Consider the following 9677-nt stretch of genomic DNA (forward strand, 5'->3'; position numbering starts at 1 on the left):
TGTGACTTGATATATTCATGATTTATGGAAAATGTCTCATGAAATTAGTAATTATTTCTTACATCATTGGGTTAGCATGCTTTGTGAGTAAGGTTTTGGTGCAATAATAACTAAATCTAACAAGCCTTAATCTATCTTTGCATTCTCAACACTCTACTCTTGTTCTTCTACGGTTGTGTTTGTATCTTTTTCTCTTGATGTTTTATGCTAAAGGGGATAAAGCCTTAGAAAATGGGAAAGCAAGTAATTAATAGGCTAGTGCGAAAATGAGGAAGCAAGTTGAGAACATGCTATGGACAAGGAAAGTAGGTGATTAACAAGATGCTTAGAAAATGAGGAAGCACGTTGAGAATAGGCCGTGGACACAGGTTGTGGACATGGAAACTCTAAAGACAACGTCCAACATCCAACGCTCGGCATCGCAATCCATCGCATCGAGCATTGGTCGATCCCATGGAAGCCCAGGACTCATGGCAGCTGGCTCAGGTCTGGCTGCAGTGGAAGGCCAAGGTGCAGGCCCTCCGGTTTGCCCTTGTCTCCAAGAGCCCTAATTCCCATGTCAGGTAGCTTGTGAAGGACTGCATGAGCATCTACAAAGCCTCCCACAAACCTCCCCCCACCACTGATGGATTACTTGCAACTATTTCAGGTCAGGCTTCACACACTTTTTATTTGTTGCATTGCTTGTGGATTGCATTAACTTGTATTGAATTGTGCCGTTGCGAGACTCTTAGGCCCATAGGCCCATACGACAAGAAGAATTCCTTCATTATTCCATTTTTCCCATAAGTCCATACGACAAGAAGCATTCCTTCACAATTCCATTTTTCCCCATGGCCTGCATTTCACCAAATGAAAACTTAGAACTTTTCTGCAACACATCCTGTGAAAGAGAACATAATAAACATATAGTGATGGTTGTCCAGGAGAATTGCCTGACACAAATGTACTCTAAGCTAGCATTAAAAAAGCACTAATAATATTCTATTGGAATTGGATATTGCATTACTTACCTTCATTGCATTAGGGAGCCATGTATAGAGTACTTTCAGTACATAGTTGGTAGTCATTCTATCCAGACATGCATAGAATACTAATCTAAACACGCTCAATGGCTTACTTTCATTGCCTCAAGATGGGCTTATTGATTTCTCAAACCATTCAAACACTCTAGCTTGTTTCTCAAAGTTATTCTTAGCACATATTATATCTCTTCTTTCCAAAACTCTCATCAGGAAAATTGTCTTGACTAACAGCTTGGCTTACACATATTGTGTCTAGTAAGTAAAACATTCAAGCTAAAATGATAAATTTTCAGAGAATCTGTTGTATATATGTGTGTAGGTGATAGAGTGAGATTTCAATCCACTTTTGGGTGGCCAAGAAGAGAATGCAAGTATTCTTTGGCTTTACTGTGTTTGATTCTTTCTACTTGCCCCCACTCAATAGAGTTTTGTGTTGAGGCATGTTTTCTGGTATTGGTTAAAGTTTTTTCATGCAGGGCATCATTCCTCTGCTCTTGAAGAAGCATTTATGTGGATAGGTGGTTGGATGCCCACATCAGCTAGAACACTCGTGTACTCGAAAATGAGTATTGATGTGCAGAAGCTTAATGGTTGCATAAATCATGATGATGTGACATGCCTGTTGTCAAAGACACAGTTAGCTTCAATGGATGCTTTGCAGCATTCACTAGGCAGAGATGGAGCTTTGAAATCAACTAGCAACCATGCAGGTGAACCTTTGCTTCTTGAGTTTTCTATTGCAATTTATCATGTTTCTGCCAAGCCATTTTGAAGCTGTCTGCCATGGTCTGGCATGATGCGCACAAGAACTTTTCAACAAATTCTCACTATACTTCCCACATTGTGAATTAGGACAACATCATGAGCTTCTCCAAGGGAGGGACCACATACCTAGCTCCGTGTGGTTGCTCCCTGCCCCCGACCAGGTATGTGGTCCCTCCCTCACAGAAGCTCATGATGTTGAATACTATAAGAGAAAACAAGGGAAAAGATCCCCTTTTCCCAGTGACATGGGAAAGTGTCTAAAGCTACTTGTGATTCATAATATTCTAGCTTTTCTAGGTTTGCTGAGCCTGACTACTACTTTGGGTTCTTTCAGATGCTTATTGCAGATCAAAGCATGAAAGAAGCCATAGGGATTGGGAGCTCTTCTTTCATCATGTCAGACAACATAGTGCAAGGACAACAATTAATGGAGTCAAAGCTTGAAACTTTGAGTTCGCTATTTAAGCGATCGAACTCTCTCAAGCTGCATACCTTCCAAGAGCTACAAAACCTGCTGACCCCAATACAGGCAGCCCATTGCACACTTGCAGCCTTTGAGCTGGTTTTTTCCTTGAAAACATTGGACCTAAAGACCAAAGCTAAGATGGAGGATGATAGAGAGAACCACCAAGTATTGTCTGGTCTCCTCCCTGTTCTGTAGATGCTGCTTGTAGACCACCTTATTGCCAGGGAAAATATCATGCTCATGGAAGAGAATCACCATTGGCTTATTGCAAAGAAGCCGCATTACTTGACGGAATCAAACACACATTAGCTGACTATGAAGAAACCATCTTACCTAATGACCAAGTATATACTTCAGCTGGTGCAGAAGAAAATGCATGTACCTATGAAGGTGAAGACAAACTCCTTGTCTTGAAATTTAGTCATTCTATAATTTTATGTTTGTTCTGGAGGTGTGCATCTTACAACCAAGTTTCTAAATTTTATCTCAAGGATCAGTTGCATAGCCTTAGAGCATGGTCATAATCTAGATGTGTCTACTCTTTTGATGTCATGCTTGTGGTCTTAGTTCAATTTTCGGATCAACTATAGGCCCTTTTATGTAATCAAGATTGATGTCTTATATTGATCTTTTAGTATTTTTTATTTAATTAAGTTGTATAAACTAGCATATCAAATGAGGGCATTTGATGCATTATGATAGTGTACAGTTTAGTGGCAGATTGATATGTCTACATTGATATTCGAGGGGCATCACTTTCAAATCTATCATCATTTTGTTTGCCGATATACTCAATTGCAGCATGATGATGTCCATATTTGTGTATAGAAAATAGAAATGACAATCTCATGTGTTTTTGTGTTTTTGGTGTCATTAGATGTTTTCCACACATTTTTCCCCTCCTTTCCATAAACTTTGAGAAATGCTGAGAGTGTGTACATGCTTCATCATATATCAATTAAAAAATTGATGGTGTTTTTTACACTGTAGAGGTGAAGATAGGCAGATTTTTAGTTGCAATATATGTAAATAATTGTTGCATCATTACTAGTTTGACAATTCTGATACATTTCTCTCTCTGGTGAATTTCACAGGTTGCAAGTCAGGAGACATTTGGTACACTTGGAACCATAGTAGAGAGTAGGACAGGGAATTGTGAGGGGGTTTCTGACAAATCGACATGTTGTGGTTGATTTGGACTACCCCAACCAGAAGATGTTCCATCCACTGCCTCCAAATGTTGGACATGGTGTTTATTTGAGTGTAGTGGAAAGGGCAACGTCTTTTATTACAGATGAGCGGTGGTATGGCATTTTTACAAGTGTGAATCCAGGTTTCCCTCTTTGCTACTTGTTTTTGAGCTATCTGTTGTTAAGACATTCTGTATTTTCCATTTTATAAACTTCTCTGTGAGTTGAAAGAAGAATTCTAGTTTCCGTTTCTTGATATGAGAATATTGATACTTGATTATGTTTGCTCATGCAGCAGAGACATTTGTGCGAGCTGATGGTGCTTTCATTCCATTCGGTGCAGTTTTGATGTCTCCAAAGTCACAACTACTATCAAAGGGGTAGGTGAGATGGGAGATGTTATAACTATTGACTTGTAAACAAACATCAATAGCATCGTGGGGAGGAGGGTAATTTAAGTTGGCAGAAGCTCAGGGCTAACAGAAGAAAGCATCATGGCATATGCCTTTGAGTACAATGACAAGAAGGGCAATTGCTTTTTCACTGATTTCCTGATTGTGGGCGAGAACCAGCAGGCATTTGACATGTAGGGAGACAGTGGCAGCCTGGTACTGATGCAGGGAGACAGTGACAGTGACAGTGACCATGAGACAGTGAAACAGTGACAGTGGCATTTGACATGCAGGGAGACATGAATATGTACTTGGAATGGGCAGAGATTAATGATGCATTTGCTTACCTTTCCAATTCAACATCTTAACTTTGCAAGAATGTAGTGTAGCTCTTGAAGCGGTTTTACTCTATGCCTTAGCAGTATTTTGTTAACTAACTTGTGGGGTATAATTACTGGTGCAGATGATATAAATAACTTGTTAACTAATGAAGATGCAGATGATTCTGACCAACCACTACCAGATCGCTATCGCAACCGGTCTCTTGGCCTTCGAGCACAAGTCGAGGCCTGCCAGCAATGGCTACACCTTCCTCGACAACAATGACACCCACAGTCACAACATCGTCAATGGATCATTAGATTGTGATGAGGAGGATAGATTGGATGAGGAATCAGATGTAGAAGCTATTAGGAAATGCGTTGAAATTCAACAAGCCATATCCATAGGAGCCACATCGTTTTTACTGACAGAGTACAAGCATTTGGTTTATTTCATGGGCATATTTGCTGCTGTCATTTTCTTGTTCCTAGGATCTGTGAAGGGGTTCAGTAGTAAGCCCCAGCCTTGCAGATACGATCCAAAGCAGGAATGTGCCCCAGCTCTCTTTACAGCAATTTTCACTACAGTTGCATTTATATTGGGAGCTTTGACAGAGCTTTGACGTCCATAGTGTCGGGATTTTTGGGCATGATGATCGCAACATATGCGAATGCTCGCACAACTTTGGAAGCCAGAAAAGGGATAGGCAAAGTATTCAAAATCGCCTTCCAATCAGGTTCGGTGATGGGTTTCTTACTTGCTGTTAATGGCCTCATAGTTTTATACATCACTATAAAACTGTTCCAGCTTTATTACAAGGATGATTGGGAGGGCCTTTTTGAGGCCATCACTGGCTATGGGCTTGGATGCTTATCCGTGGCTCTATTTGAAAGGGTTGGAGGTGGAATCTATACCAAAACTGTGGATGTTGGAGTAGATCTTGTTGGAAAAGTAGAAAGGAATATCCCAGAGGATGATCCGCGAAATCCAGCGATCATTGCTGACAATGTGGGTGATACTGTGGGAGATATTGCTGGAATGGGTTCAGATTTGTTTGGCTCCTTTGTTGAACTTCTTGCGTAGCTCTTGTTGTGGCTTCCATGTCATCATTTGGCACAAATCATGACTTCACTGCTATGTGCTTCCCTCTACTCATCAGCTCTATGGGCATTGTGGTGTGCCTCATCACAACCTTGTTTGCAACTGATGTGTTCGAGATCTCAAATCTAAGGGATATTGAATCTACACTAAAGAGACAATTGTGCTGATATCCACCATCTTAATGACATTCGGTGCAGCTTTTGTTTGTTGGTTGACACTGCCATCCACGTTTTACAAATATGATCCTAACGATGGTGCAAAGATGGTTCAAAACTGGAAACTATTTTTTTGCGTTGGAGTAGGGATTTGGGCAGGGTTGGTAATTGGCTACATTACAGAGTATTTCACTAACAATACATACAGACCAGTCCAGGATGTTGCTGATTCTTGCAGGACAGGAGTTGCTACCAATGTCATCTTTGGTTTGGCACTTGGCTACAAGTCTGTAATTGTTCCAATATTTGCTATTGTTGTTGCCATCTATATCAGCCATACCCTAGCAGCCATGTACGGGATCACAGTTGTAGCTCTTGGAATGCTTTGTACCATTGCCACCTGTCTAGCCATAGATGCATATGGTCCCATAAGTGATAATGCTGGTATCGCAACCGGTCTTTGGATGACCATGATACTTCTTACGCATCTCTCCACAAGAAGCACAGCCACAGTATAGACTATGAGGTCGCGAAGGCTTTCAAGATAGACAGATTCCTCAACCATAGGACTTCCTCAAAGTCCAGCTTGTGGCATCAACAGCCCCTGGTTGAGAGCACTTTGGGGGAGCGCTTTCTCAGATTAGAAGAGATGAAATTGCAGATGCAGAGAGAGTCTGAGCGATTTCGTGATGATCTGGAGGCCAGGCATACAAAGATGTTCCTAGAGTCCCAGAAGCAGATTGCTGAGATGTTTGCTTGGGCTCTGAGCAGCAGTAAGAAAACTTATGAGCTCATGCTGATGATTGTCGGTAGTTTGTTCATCATTTGATTATTCTAAATGTTTCTTTCTTCCAGTTGATTTTTGGCTCTTCATGCTACGTTTCATATCATTTCATCTATATTACAGCTAATGCGTTGAAATTATTCCACGCTTTATTTATAAGAAATGTTTCGAGATGATGGGATGATATTTCATTTCATTCTTATTCTAGTTGTTGAAATGTTCCAGCTGATGTTTCATTATTATTCTAGCTGTTGAGTTGTTCTAGATGATGTTTCATTGTTTCCAGTTGTTGTTTGTCTATTTTCAGTTGATTCATCTATTCAAGCTTATGTTTATTCTACTTGACGTTTTATCTATTCTAGCTAAGGAGCTGATGTTGCAGCTAATGTATGCTCACTTGATGCACTTCTGGGGTTTCACTTCCGGTGTCCCGTGTCTCTCTTCTCTTCTCTCTTCCTTTGTTCCTCGTCTCCCTCGCGCACTGTTCTCAACAGGAAGTCTATAAGATGCTTAAAACCAGAAGGAGAAGTTGGTGAGCCCATAAAAGTATGAACAATGAATTCCTTGTTTTCACCTGCTCAATTTACTATCAGATGGTGTAAAGAACAGGGAAAAAAAGATATGCGTGTTTTGATGTTTTGATGTTTTACAAATGTGTGTTTTGATGTTTTACAAATGTCTCTTATGTTTCTAAAATTTGGTATATTATGTGTACATAAAGGTAACAAAATCACAAATGATGGTATAAGAGATAATGGAACAATGAAAGCTAAGGAGGTCATTGGCCCTAATGTCTCTTCAAATCACGATAGAGGTATATGTCTTTATTTCTACTAAACTTTGAAAATTAAAATTTGTACATATTTTACATCTTGCTTTATTAGGTGATTCATTTTGAGATTAACTAGCTTTAATTAGTCTCTTTGTCTAATTTGAAATGTTCATAGTTATTCCTATTTTTAAACTTTAAGTAATTATGTGTATATATATAAATATAGATTAAAGAACAACAAAAGGTGGGAGAAGAGGTGATGTAAGAAAGGGAGATCAGGAGGTTACTTGCAATAATGTTTCTTCAAGTCAAGATGCGGGTACCAACTTTAAGGATAAAAAACTTGTACATATTTGGTGACCCAAATTGATACAAAATATCTAATTACTTTCTTTTGTGTTATTGAAATTTTTCATAACCTTGTATTATCGTGAGCTTTGGTTAACTCTATGTATATATAGGTAAACAAGTTACTAAAGATGACACAAGAGACAATGCAAGAAAGGAAGACATTGAGATTGCTTGCCTTAACACTTCTTCAAGCCAAGAATCAGGTATTACCAGCTTTCTTATGTTGATAATGAGTCATTTTTTGAAATGGTTATACTAACTAATGATATTTTATCACTTGAGTATCAATAGGAGTGATACGCATACCATCATATGATGATATCTATCGGCCACCCATGTTGAAATTTAGAGAAGAGGGTAGACAAACATTTATTACTTTGCAACATATTGGAGATTTAAGTGATAAAACAATCAAGACACACATGCTGCTTACTTAGTTTTTAGTTCTATGCTCCTTTAAAATTATTTTCATTTTTCTTTTGGTTGCTAGAAGTAGATGTTGATGTCTTAATTTGTTTAATCTATTTTGATCATTAGATGTATGTTATTGATTCTTACTTAGAAATGATGACATTCTCTATATAATTTTCTAGTTAAAAATTTATTGTGCAATTTCTCGTTTGATATTAGCATGTCTAAGAGAAAGGGCAAAGTAGATAAAGTGATAAGGAAAAATGAGAATTTCCACGGAATTCCCTAGTTGAAAGTACATATAAGTAGGGAATGTAAAAAATAGGAAAAATGAGAGATTTCCTAGTGAGAGTACCTAGGGAATCACCTCTAGATAATTTTTCCTATATATGAAATATTTCCTATATAGGAATTATTCCCTACATAGAAAATTTTGTATTTTCCTATGTAGGAAATATTTCCTACATAGGAAAGGTCTTATGTGATTCCCTACTTATTCTCACTAGGAAATGTCTCATTTTCCCTAGTTTTTACTTTCCCCACTTATATGTATTTTCAACTAGGGAATTCCATGGGGAATTCTCTTTTTTTCCTATATGGGGATCGATTGAAAGTTCCTTATGAATTAGGCAGGGGATGGGGCCAACGATCGACGACAACAAGAAGCGTGTTGACGTATTCTCTAATTGTGATAATCATGTCTCTCTACAATACACAATGATCGAATAGTCATAGTCAGCATCTCGTTGTTGTCATGCAGTGTCTTTTTGCATCTATTGGCAAAAATCAGGCTGTTGGATATCATTCCGTTCACCTTTAGTTGAAACAGGTAGCCGTATATCATGCCCTTAACACTAGTCCTTAACGCTAGTCTTGTAGGGAGAAATTCATTTTTCGGGGCATTTGTAGGTTCTCCAAAATCCTCTTGGTACACTAATCTAATCATCCGTAAGTAGTTGAAAAAAAATAGTGGTTATGTAAATCACTTTCACTTATTGAGACAAATTTTCTTATATCTTCTAGATTTTCGATATTCTCATTAAACATGATTCAAAAAAAGTTTTTGTAGAACCATTTTGATATAAAAATTTCTTCTTGTTGAAAAATTTAACAATGAATATTTTGGTACAAATACATTTGTCAATATGATGTATGAAGGTTCTCAAAAGTAATGAGTTTTTTCTTGCTAGAGGGCCATTTCTTTTGACTATTTTCCCCACTTTTGATTGCAACTTTCTTTGTCTTCAACCGCTCTTAAATAGTTCATAGATCACGTACCTTCAACGCTTTAAACATGTGGACACATGTACGTGATTCATGCAATGTTACGTGTCTTCTTAGCATCAAACACTGCTTTTCAACTTATGGAATGTGCTAGAATTCATTCTTATTTTATGCACTCCAAATAGATCATAGGAAGCTTGGTCACCATCTTTATCATAGTCATCTACTTTTTCATCGCTATCGCTGCAGTCTTCTAACTCTTTCATCCCCCATCAGAACCTCATCAACAATATGTGTAATAATAGCATCCTTCCTCATCTAAGCTTTCCAAGGTTAAGGACCCATATCTTAAACACTATTTACTTCAGCTTCCATAGTTCTTTCTCATGATCGTGGTGCTCCAAAGGTCACGGCCTTCCAAATAGCTTTACATATAGAACAATACATATGTCTCATAAATTTCCATTGTTAGCCAACAAGTCAACTCAGCTTTCCCTCTTACCGCTTCAACACAGTCACAAGTGAGGACTAATGCATGGAAATAAAATAAAAACAAAATGATGAGTCTTCTCCTACTCTACTAAACACTATGACATCCTGCAGGAACACGAACTCCCTCATTATCATGGATGCCTTCTCCCATTTGTCAATGCTACAAACAATTTTCAAAGGCTCTATCGGATGATTAGAGTTGAGCTTGGATATGTTGCACCTTAGGAG

General features: G+C 38.4%; 2 pseudogenes; both read left to right on the plus strand.

Moving 5' to 3' along the window:
• The first annotated feature begins 453 nt into the window (after nt 1-453).
• Nucleotides 454-4206, plus strand: LOC148009201 (transcription factor TGA5-like; annotated as a pseudogene).
• A 119-nt stretch (nt 4207-4325) lies between these two features.
• On the plus strand, nt 4326-6244 carry LOC148009202 (pyrophosphate-energized vacuolar membrane proton pump 1 pseudogene; annotated as a pseudogene).
• Nucleotides 6245-9677: the final 3433 nt, after the last annotated feature.

The sequence above is a fragment of the Lygodium microphyllum genome, unplaced genomic scaffold (genome assembly GCF_053477565.2).
Source record: "Lygodium microphyllum isolate KBCC unplaced genomic scaffold, Lygodium_microphyllum_v1.1.10 scaffold_33, whole genome shotgun sequence".
NCBI classification, from domain to species: domain Eukaryota; kingdom Viridiplantae; phylum Streptophyta; class Polypodiopsida; order Schizaeales; family Lygodiaceae; genus Lygodium; species Lygodium microphyllum.